General features: G+C 44.5%; 1 long non-coding RNA gene across 1 annotated transcript; it reads right to left on the minus strand.

Moving 5' to 3' along the window:
* Nucleotides 1-1,316: 1,316 nt before the first annotated feature.
* Nucleotides 1,317-6,313, minus strand: LOC132386980 (uncharacterized). Its single transcript, XR_009509729.1, has 3 exons — nt 6,180-6,313; nt 3,096-3,246; nt 1,317-1,388 (listed from the first exon to the last, which is right to left on the minus strand). It is a non-coding gene; the product is annotated as an uncharacterized LOC132386980 (long non-coding RNA).
* Nucleotides 6,314-10,845: the final 4,532 nt, after the last annotated feature.

Here is a 10,845-nt window from a genome sequence, read left to right on the forward strand (position 1 = left end):
AGAGGGGGGGGAGAGAGGGGGGGGAGAGAGAGGGGGGGGAGAGAGGGGGGGGAGAGAGGGGGGGGAGAGAGGGGGGAGAGAGGGGGGGAGAGAGAGGGGGGGAGAGAGAGGGGGGGAGAGAGAGGGGGGAGAGAGAGGGGGGGAGAGAGAGGGGGGGAGAGAGAGGGGGGGAGAGAGAGGGGGGGAGAGAGAGGGGGGAGAGAGAGGGGAGAGAGAGGGGGAGAGAGGGGGGAGAGAGGGGGGGAGAGAGGGGGAGAGAGGGGGGGAGAGAGGGGGGGAGAGAGGGGGGGAGAGAGGGGGGAGAGAGGGGGGGAGAGAGGGGGGGAGAGAGGGGGGGAGAGAGAGGGGGGGAAGAGAGAGGGGGGGAAGAGAGAGGGGGGGGAGAGAGAGGGGGGGAGAGAGAGGGGGGGGAGAGAGAGGGGGGGAGAGAGAGGGGGGGGAGAGAGAGGGGGGGAGAGAGAGGGGGGGGAGAGAGAGGGGGGGGAGAGAGAGGGGGGGGAGAGAGAGGGGGGGAGAGAGGGGGGGGAGAGGGGGGGAGAGAGAGGGGGGGAGAGAGAGGGGGGGAGAGAGAGGGGGGAGAGAGAGGGGGGGGAGAGAGAGGGGGGGAGAGAGAGGGGGGAGAGAGAGGGGGGGAGAGAGAGGGGGGAGAGAGAGGGGGAGAGAGGGGGGGAGAGAGGGGGGGAGAGAGGGGGAGAGAGGGGGGGAGAGAGGGGGGGAGAGAGGGGGGAGAGAGGGGGGGAGAGAGGGGGGAGAGAGGGGGGGAGAGAGGGGGGAGAGAGAGAACACGAACGCACGCTGAACTATTTGACCACGCAGCGTGTTTACACTTCCCAGTTTGTTTCATTGAAGCAAGGATTATTCATCCATTGTATACCGAATGTGGGATTGTCACTTTGTTTGATCCATTGGAGTGGATCTGTTGGTTTGGGAGTATCCTGTGAGGACCACTTGTGCTAGCCCTTGCCTGGGTGTGGTAATTTCACTTGAAGAGGTACCCCTGTGATCAATCACTGTTGGTGATAATTCGTATAATCAAAATGGGGATTTGTTGGAGTATCTCCTGGCTACCACTTTTGTTAACCCTTAGCAGAATTCGGGTGTGTTATGTGGTAAACACTTGTGAGAAGGGATATTCTGTGGAAATCACTGTCGGTAATACTTCGTGTGTTGGATCTGGATTGGGAGTACCTTGTGGAATCTACCTGTGCGTTAACCCTTGCTTGGGTGGTCATACCCTTTGAAGACTTATCCCTGTGATAAGCTAATTTTGGTGATATTTCGTATGTGGATTTGGAACAACAATGGATAAGACCTACCGTGACTGTTATCCTGTTTTACCACCGTGGAATTTGTGGAATTCAATGTAGTTGCCTTCTCTCGACATTCACCTTGGATTAAAAATATCTCTCTCGTCATTTACTCCATGGCTTAACTGAACTTTTATGCTTCACCATCTCAAGACTTTAAGCTTGGTATTCCCTGAGCTCAGTGGTTTGGGAGTTATATTTACACATGTGTGTACTCATAACACCTTTAACTTTAGATTATTTTGCTTAAGTTGTTATACAAGTAGATACTAATAAAGACAGCGCTTTTAACATCAAAACTCGAATCCAGGTGTTGTCGATAGCTGCTGGTTCATTTAAACCGTTACGGGTGCGTAACAGTGGTGTTTGTGTTTATGTCTTTGAGAGGGCTCACCCCAGCATCCAGTTAAGATTTTCCTGTCTCTGTCACACTTATGCCAAATGGGTAGAACTAGGGGCCCTGACAGACACAGTGTCTTGACGGATGTATCTCAGGCCCCCACCAAACAGAACTTCCTACACTGGGAAACATGCTTCCTGGCCATAACTGCAGGTGCCCAGCAGCGGAGAGGAATAACTGAGACTGAGCGATCTTTGATGATAGTTTTTCTCTCCTATGGCGTAGCCAGGATAATTAATTTGGCTACAGTACTTGAGGAGCTGGCCACAATACTGCAGGGGCCCTGACAGAAACACAGGCCCAAGTAACAGAAACACCCACTGAAATGATTGCAATCTGGCAAACAGTCGTATAGAATCGTACGGCTTTAGATTTTATCCCAGCTGAGAAGAGGGAGCTTGTGCTATTATTGACACAGAATGCTGCACCTTTATCCCTGATATGTCTAATAACACTACATCCCTCTCCGAGCACACTGCCTAGGAGACTGACAGCATCAAGAGAGTAGGGCAGGATTTACACGGGTTCACGGAAGGGTCGAAAAAGTGATCTTCGAAGGCCTGTTTGTAATATGTTGAGCATGATATTGCATTATGTCCTAATAGTTGTACGTATCATTGTTATAATTACTGATGTATGCTGTTTTTCCCACTAAGAAGTCAAAGCTGTACTTGGTTGCTTTCTCTGTAAAAAATTACTGTTTTGTTGCTCATGTAATGTTCAAAAAGGAGGGAATAATGAAGTACAGTTTAACGCCGTTAAAAAATAACAGCCTGTTTTTCTGAAAGAAACTGCTGATGATCAACAGATGTACTAAGCCATGCTGAGCCATATTTCTTCTTGAGGGTAGCTGGCTAGGGTTTCAGGACTCTCATCACCTTGTGTGTTCATGCGCAGAGATAGGACAGTTTCAGTCTGTTCTGTGTGTGGAAGCCATTATGACTATTTTGTCATTTGTCTTTAGGGCTCCAGCCTGTCATGTAGTAAATAAATTTGGTTCCAGCCTGTCTAGTGTGGGGAGTATCTGGATGGATATATCTGTGGTGAAGGGGAATTGCTAGTCAGTTAGTGGATTGGGTGGGAACAGTCATTGACTGTTCCTGTTTGAGTGACTAACTGAGTAAGCCCCAGATACTTGGAATAAAGAGTTTGTACTAATACAGTCTCTGAGAGACTCTCTCCGGATTTGACTTCCACAGAATGGGATTGGTTTCAAAGGGCTGGCCTGCTGGAAGAACAGTACCAGACCTGGAGTGATTGCAACTGGGTCTGACAGAGGCATAACTGGTTCTTCAGAGCACATACAGTCTCACTCCAGCTGTTTCCTACCTTCCCTTGTACAGGTATGTAATGTCTAAAGGACCAGTGTTTGAGTAAATGAGACTCACCAAACTTTCTCCTGACTGAATCACCGGAATCTCCGAGTCAGATGGGTTCTCTCCAGTTGATGCTCTCAGTCCTCGGGCTGGTTCACTTGTTGCTGTTCCCTCGTCTTCAGTCCTGGGTTTTCTTCCAATAAATCTCTCACTGCAGGACTAACTTTAACATCAAAGATAATGAAGCACATTAACAATACAAAGGAGGACCAAACATTTCTGCTTAATGTTACTAGGAACAAAACTCACTGAAATTTAAACGTTGAAGGCAGATATAATGATCTCAGTGAACAATCTTTTATTGTCCCTCACATGACACAAAAGAATATGGGATAAGAAGGAGCCATCATTCAGTTATGGTAAGACATAAGGAACAGAATTAGGTGATTTGATCCATCTGATCTGATCCACCACTCAAACACGGCTGATTTTTATTCCCACACTATATTCCTGCCTTCCTCCTGTAACCCTGAAGCTACTTAGCAATCATGAATATATTAATCTCTGTCATAAATATACCCAAATCGCAGCCTCAACCAACCTCTCTGGCAACAAATTCCACACTTCGGACACCTAATGGCAAAAAAAAATTCTCAACTGAATTTTAACTGGAAGCATCATTATTCTGAGACTGTGCTGTCAGATCACAGACTCTCCGCCTAATGGAAACATTGTCTCCATGTCCACAGTATCCAGGCTTTTCAGCATTTGGTAGGTTTACTTAACCATACATCCCTCCACCACCCCCACCGTCCCTCTGAACTCCAGGTCCAGAACCATCTCTATCACTCCTGAGATTATTCATGTGAACCTCGTTAGCAACAACTGTACTGAACACATTTCCAGCAATAACAGACAAACTGGTTGCAGGATAATTGACAGGGAAAAGTTCTGCTTTCTTTACTGTTCTACTATCACAGATCGAGTCATTTCCATTTCCAGGTTAAATGTAATAAAAAGAAAGTGGAATTACCAGAAACACTCAGCAGGTAAGGAACAGCTACGGGGAGGGGAACAAACTTTACAATTCAGGTTAATGACGTTTTGTCAGAATGACTTCTAACATTTTGTTTTTAGTGCAACTTGAGATTCTGCCTGATTTCCACCGAGTGACAGACTGGTGACAGTGAGGGGTCCTCTCACACAGTTTGAACACCAGACTCACGGGTCTATTTCTACTGTTGTAAACATGGAAAAGCCGGTCCGGAGACGTCAGAACACACCGCAGCTACTGAATTAATTATACAAAAATGACAAAGATAGAAGAAACAACAAGCACTTTGTCATATATACTTTGATCCTCACCAAATTTTTATCAACACACTATAGAATTTCCCATCCGGACACTTCACGCTTTGCATGGTAACTGCTCCGCCCGTGACTGAGAGGAACTGCACAGTCTTTTGGATCCAGATCAGTCCTCGGTAAAGCAGGCAGTGATATAAAAGATTCCCACAACCTGGGACGTTCTCCTTTCTCACCCACCCCAGTCCGGGAGAAGACACAACAGCCATAAAGCTCCAGGACATTGAGAGAAATGATTAAATTAAAGACGGTACTTAAGGAGTCCATTTAGAATGTGCTGACACAGAAAGAGCGTGCAAAGCAACTTGCAGGGCAACGTATAAACCAATTTGCAAAATCAGGATGAAACAATAGCTTGCTGATTAAAGAAGCGATACGGGTAACGGGAAAACATGCTTGACGGTTGAACAATAATGGTGTTAATGCGCTGAGGCTGATAAGTGGGCCAAAGGGTAATCACATTTGTAATTTTGTAATGAGATTAAGGAAGAATGTCTGCACCTCACATGGGTGCAACTCACAAAGTCGTAAACAAGTAGGGTATAAAAAACTGTGCAAAGTGTAATTCGGCACTCAATCTAGCAGGAGCTGGTTGGGTCCGACTCTGCAGACTCGAAAAATAAAGTTTACCGTTCTGAAAATTGCTGAGACTCAGTGTGTTTCTGACAACGATCAGAAACACACTGAGTCTCAGCAATTTGCAGAACGGTAAACTTTATCAGGAGGACCCCCGGGTAGCGATCCCGGTCTTCTCCGTCCTTACTTATTCCCGCACCCTTCTACTATAATAGTAGGCACTTACCCGGTGCGTCCTGGGGACTTCCAGTACCAGGTACTGTCCCCTTCTCCCCGTTTACCGCTCTGCGCTGTCCGGATATCACTCGCTCAAGCCGCGTCGGAGCGACGAGCAAGGAGTCAGGGACCGCCAAACTCGGCGGGGTGCACCGTCTCCGATGTCCTTCCTCGTGTCCACCGCGGCCGGAGTGTGGATCCCGGACGAGCCCCCACGTTGTCAGAAACACACTGAGTCTCAGCAATTTGCAGAACGGTAAACTTTATTTTTCGAGTCTGCAGAATCGGACCCAACCAGCTCCTGCTAGATTGAGTGCCGAATTACACTTTGCACAGTTTTTTATACCCTACTTGTTTACGACTTTGTGAGTTGCACCCATGTGAGGTGCAGACATTCTTCCTTAATCTCATTACAAAATTACAAATGTGATTACCCTTTGGCCCACTTATCAGCCTCAGCGCATTAACACCGTTATTGTTCAACCGTCAAGCATGTCTTCCCGTTACCCGTATCGCTTCTTTAATCAGCAAGCTATTGTTTCATCCTGATTTTGCAAATTGGTTTATACGTTGCCCTGCAAGTTGCTTTGCACGCTCTTTCTGTGTCAGCACATTCTAAATGGACTCCTTAAGTACCGTCTTTAATTTAATCATTTCTCTCAGGGACAAAAGCGAGGAGCCTCTGGAAGCGAGACGAGTTCGGGAAATTAATGGGACTCAGTAGCCAAAATCACACCACGTGATCTTGTGTCACAACGCGGAGGGCGGGGCGAATCTGCAACACACAGCCTCACGTGACCTGTCGGCGGGACTTATATTTAAATTCTGCAGAAACAGACAGCCTGGGCTCCTAGTTTGGATCGTTTAATGTAGATTAAGTGGAGTCGACACATTTCTGACGAGCCCAGATACCTGGAAAATAAATGATTAACTGGCCCTCAGTTCGGTGCTCACGGCCAACATCGGATCTCCCCGCTCGGGATCCGGCTCAGTACTTACCGATGGGAAAGTGATATCTTCGGACCCCAGACAGTGATCCCGACGGAAGAGACGAAAATCTTTCCCGATCACACGGCCGACCAACTTCAGCTCTGAGCGGAGAGGATAACACCGTCCACCCGGAGACTGTGAACATGCGCGGAGAGATTGTTACATCATCGGGAGGCGGGGCCCGGGAACAGACGCGCGGCATCTGCGGTTAAATGGGAGGGGCAAACGGGATCACGTGTCGGGATTGGTGGATCCCCCCCCCCCCCAGGCAGAGACTCCAGCTACTCATTAGTCTGTGGAAAGAAGCAAATTTGCCGCTCACATCTCCTCTCACCTTAAATGTATTAGACATTTCAACCCCCAGGAAAAATATATCGTCTGTCCACTCTATCTATTCCTCTCGTAATCTTATAAACGTCCATCCAGTCTCACCCCAGCCTGCGCCGCTCTGGAGAAAACAACACAAGTTTGTCCAGCCTCTCGTTATAGCTCATGCCCTCTAATCCAGGCAGGGTCCTGGTAAACCTCTTCTGTGCCCTCTCCAAAGCCCCGACATCCTTCCGAGAATGGGGGCGACCAAAACTGTATGAAACACTCCAGATATGGTCTAACTAGTTTTATAAAACTGTGTTACGAACTGAAACGTTTTAGAAACGAACCAGCAGCAATAGAGTTCACACAGGAGTCTGGTTTTGGTGTTAAAAACATTCTCTTTATTAGTGTATAGTAACTTAATGAAATAAAGGAAAGTTGACAGTGTTCGGTGTATATATGTGTCAATATAAATCCCAAAACTTTCGAGCCTGAGGGAACAAAGCTCAGAGTCTTGAGATGGTAAAGTAGGAAAGTTCAGTAATCTACGGAATAAATGATGGGGGAGAGATATTTGTAATCCAGGGTGAAACGTAGAGAAAAGGCCGTTACTTCAAAATAACCGTCGACGAAGTTCTTATCCGCTGAATCCGTCCACATACGAGTTATCAGCGAAAGTGACCTGTCACAGGAATACCGTCTTCCAGGGGTTACCACACAACATACCCCGGCAAAGGTTAACACAACATATTCCAAACCGCACTCCTATGGATTATACGAAGTGACAGCCACACACATTCGTTGTGTTTCCGTGTACCGATGATCAACCCACTCTTGTGGGCATAGGAGAGTTCCAAGCCTCAGCTGCGACTAACTGAAGCGATCAGCTTTTCCAGTCTCTCTCTCTCTCTCTCTCTCTCTCTCTCTCTCTCTCTCTCTCTCGCTCTCTCTCCCTCTCTCTCTCTCTCCCTCTCTCCCTCCCCCCCCCCCTCTCTCTCTCTCTCTCTCTCTCTCTCTCTCTCTCTCTCTCTCTCTTTACTGGCCGACTGCCTGTCTTCAGATCGCTCTCTCTCTCTCTTATGGTTCAGTCCTCAGTCAGCGCTGTCAGCCTGTGACTGACGTCATCGCCCCGCCTCCTTGGAGTCTGAGATCCCTCTGATCATCGACACTGTTCAGGGTTTTGCATTTAACAGTGTACTGTCGCATACATTCGACCTACCGAGCTGCCAAGATGATCATCACTAATCAAATCTCACTGAGATTTCTCAGGTCCTGTTGAATTTATTGCCAAGTGCACAATTACGGGAAGGTACAGGTACAGAGAAACATTGACTTACGGCAGCATCACAGACAAGTACATTCAGATAACACACGGAACACAAGTTATACGATTCTCTGTCAGTAACAATCTGTAAATATGTTTTAAGTTATTAACGATATATAAAATACATTGTGCCATGATCAATAATAAGATGTGCATTTTGTGTCAATAACAGACTGGGAAATGTTGAATTTGCTCCCTGTCTCCATTCCTCCTGTAATCCACAACCAGCTCCTTTGTTTTTGTCACAATGAGGGAGAGGTTGTTTTCTTGACACCACTGTGTCGGGGTGATGACTTCTTCTCTGTAGGCTGCCTCGTTATTATGTGAGATTAGGCCAGTCAGTGTAGTGTCGTCAGCAAATTTAATTAGCAGATTGGAGCTGTGGGTGGCGACACAACTCATGGGTGCACAGAGAAAAGGAGGGGGCAAGAAGACAACCCTGTGGGGTATGTGTGCTGAGGGTCAGAGAGAGAGAGAGAGAGAGAGAGAGAGAGAGAGAGAGAGAGGTGAGCGAGCCCACACTTAACACCTGCCGGCGATCTGACAGGAAGTCCAGGATCCAGCGACACAAGGCAGGGTGAAGGCCGAGGTCTCTGAGCTTCTTGTCGATACTTCACGCCTTCGTCTGGCTACTGCTCAGCCCATGACTGCAAGGAACTGCAGAGTACTTTGGAGAGCAGAGACCATCAGAGAAACAAGCCTCCACTCCATGGACTCTTCCTACACATCCCCTCCCTCGCAAAAGCAGGCCATGTACTCAAAGACCCTCACAACCTGGACATTCTCGCTGCAAACCCGCTCCTCCATCGGGGAAGAGATACAAAAGCCTTAAAGCGCGAACCACCCGGCTCAAGGACGGCTTCCTGTCTGTAGTTCGAAGCCAAATGAATGATAAAATGGACTCGGCCTCAGAATGTAACTCGACGTGACCCTGCACCATACGTCTATCTGCACTGCACTATCTCTGCAGCTATAATGCTTTGTTACATTGTTGTTTTGTCATTTTCATTTTTCATTTTTAGAATCTTTTTTACTAGTACATAATCTTCTACAGCTACAGAATGAAACAAGACTTCAATAGATTAATATGTATATAATTAATAAAGTTGAAGGAAAAAACTAATCGTAAAATATAAAAATGGAAAATATATATAGGAAAATGAAGGAAATAAAGAACCCCATCTAATAGGGGGGAACCCACTAACAACAAAAAAGGGAAAAAACCATTAGGAATCAACCCCCCGGAGCAATACGTTTAACCATCATCTAAATATAAAAATAGAATCATCAACCGCCATTTCATATTTATAAAAAAATAAAATTGGAAGGAATCCATATAGCATAATTGAAATTAAATGATAATATTTGGCAAAGAACTCTATCTTCTCTCAAAATCGAATCGAGCATCAAAAGTTCTCCTAATTTTTTTTCAAACTAAGACATAAGATTCCTTGAGAAAACCATTCAATTAATGCAAGGGAAGAAGTATCTTTGTATTTTAATAAAATAGCTCTTCTTGTCAATAGTGTAACAAATGCAATTACATGTTGATCTGAAGATGAAATACCCTGAATATGATGTGGAACTATACCAAATAGAACAGTCAACCTATTAGGTTGTAAATTCATTTTCAGAGCTTTAGATCTTGATGGAAATAAAGACTTCCAAAACGATGTTAATGATGAACATGCCAGAACATATGTGACAAAGTAGCTACTTCAGTTTTATATATATCACAGCATTTGTCTATACTAGGAAATATTTTAGATAGTCTCTCCTTTGTTAAATAATAACGGTGAACAATTTTAAATTGAATTAAACAATGGTTGGCACATATAGAAGAACAATTTCCATTTTTCAAAACTCGAAGCCAATCTTCATTAACAAAGATCATATGAAGTTCTCTCTCCCAATCTTGTTTAATCTTTAGTGATATGTTCTCATTTGTAACAAAAATAAGTTGTACATTCTGCCAATGGAAACTTTCTCTAAGGGATTCAATTTCAAAATGGTATCTAACAAATCAGATTCTTGTAAATATGGAAACTTAGGTAAGCATTGTTGTAAAAAATGTCGGAACTGAACATATTCCAAAAAATGTGTATGAGCGAGAGAAATTTTGTCAATTGGCCCTTCAAAGGACATCAATCGACCATCACAAAATAAATCTCTAAAAGAATGGATCCCTTTATTGTTCCATAGGAGAAAAATGGGGTCAGTTGTTGAAGGTTTAAAAGAAAAGTTTCGATATAAAAAACTAGACAACTAAATTGTTTCAAATTTAAAAAAATTACGAAACTGAACCCAAATCCGTAGGAATTGTTTAATAACCGGGTAAAGATTGAAATTTGGAATTTTGGAGAGCTGTAAAGGTAATGGAGCTGCTAATATTGAAGTTAAATGAAATTGTTTAACAGCTTTTAATTCCAAATCAACCCATAATGATTTTTGTTTCTTATCAAGCCAGTATAACCGAAAACATAATTGTCTATTATTCACATCCCAATAATACAGTCTTAAATTAGGAAGTGCAAGACCACCATCTTTTTAGATTTTTGTAAATTATACTTATTAATTCTTGGTCTCTTATTGTTCCAAATAAAGGAAGAAATAAGAGAGTCAATTTGGTCGAAAGATTTTTTAGTTAAAAAGATAGGTATACCAAACAAGGCAGTAAGGGGATTTGGGTCAAATTGGACCCAAAAAAAGTTGTGAAAAGGCATGGAATACTTCCCGCCAAAACTTTTCAATTGTAGGGCAAAACCAAAACATATGAATTAACGAGGCATCAGCAGAGTTGCATTTATTACAAAGTGGAGAAACATTCGGGTAAAAACTGGAGAGCTTCTGTTCTTAATCGTATGCTCTATGAACCACTTTATATTGTAGAAGAGAATGACGAGCACAGACAGATGATTTATTAACCCGTTTAAGAATTCTATTCCATCTATCATCAGAAATCTGACAATTTAGGTCATCCAACCAAGCTCTTTTTATTTTATCAAAGAAGTCTTGTCTAGAATCAATCAACAAGTTATA

Source organism: Hypanus sabinus, unplaced genomic scaffold (assembly GCF_030144855.1).
Source record: "Hypanus sabinus isolate sHypSab1 unplaced genomic scaffold, sHypSab1.hap1 scaffold_1450, whole genome shotgun sequence".
NCBI lineage: Eukaryota > Metazoa > Chordata > Chondrichthyes > Myliobatiformes > Dasyatidae > Hypanus > Hypanus sabinus.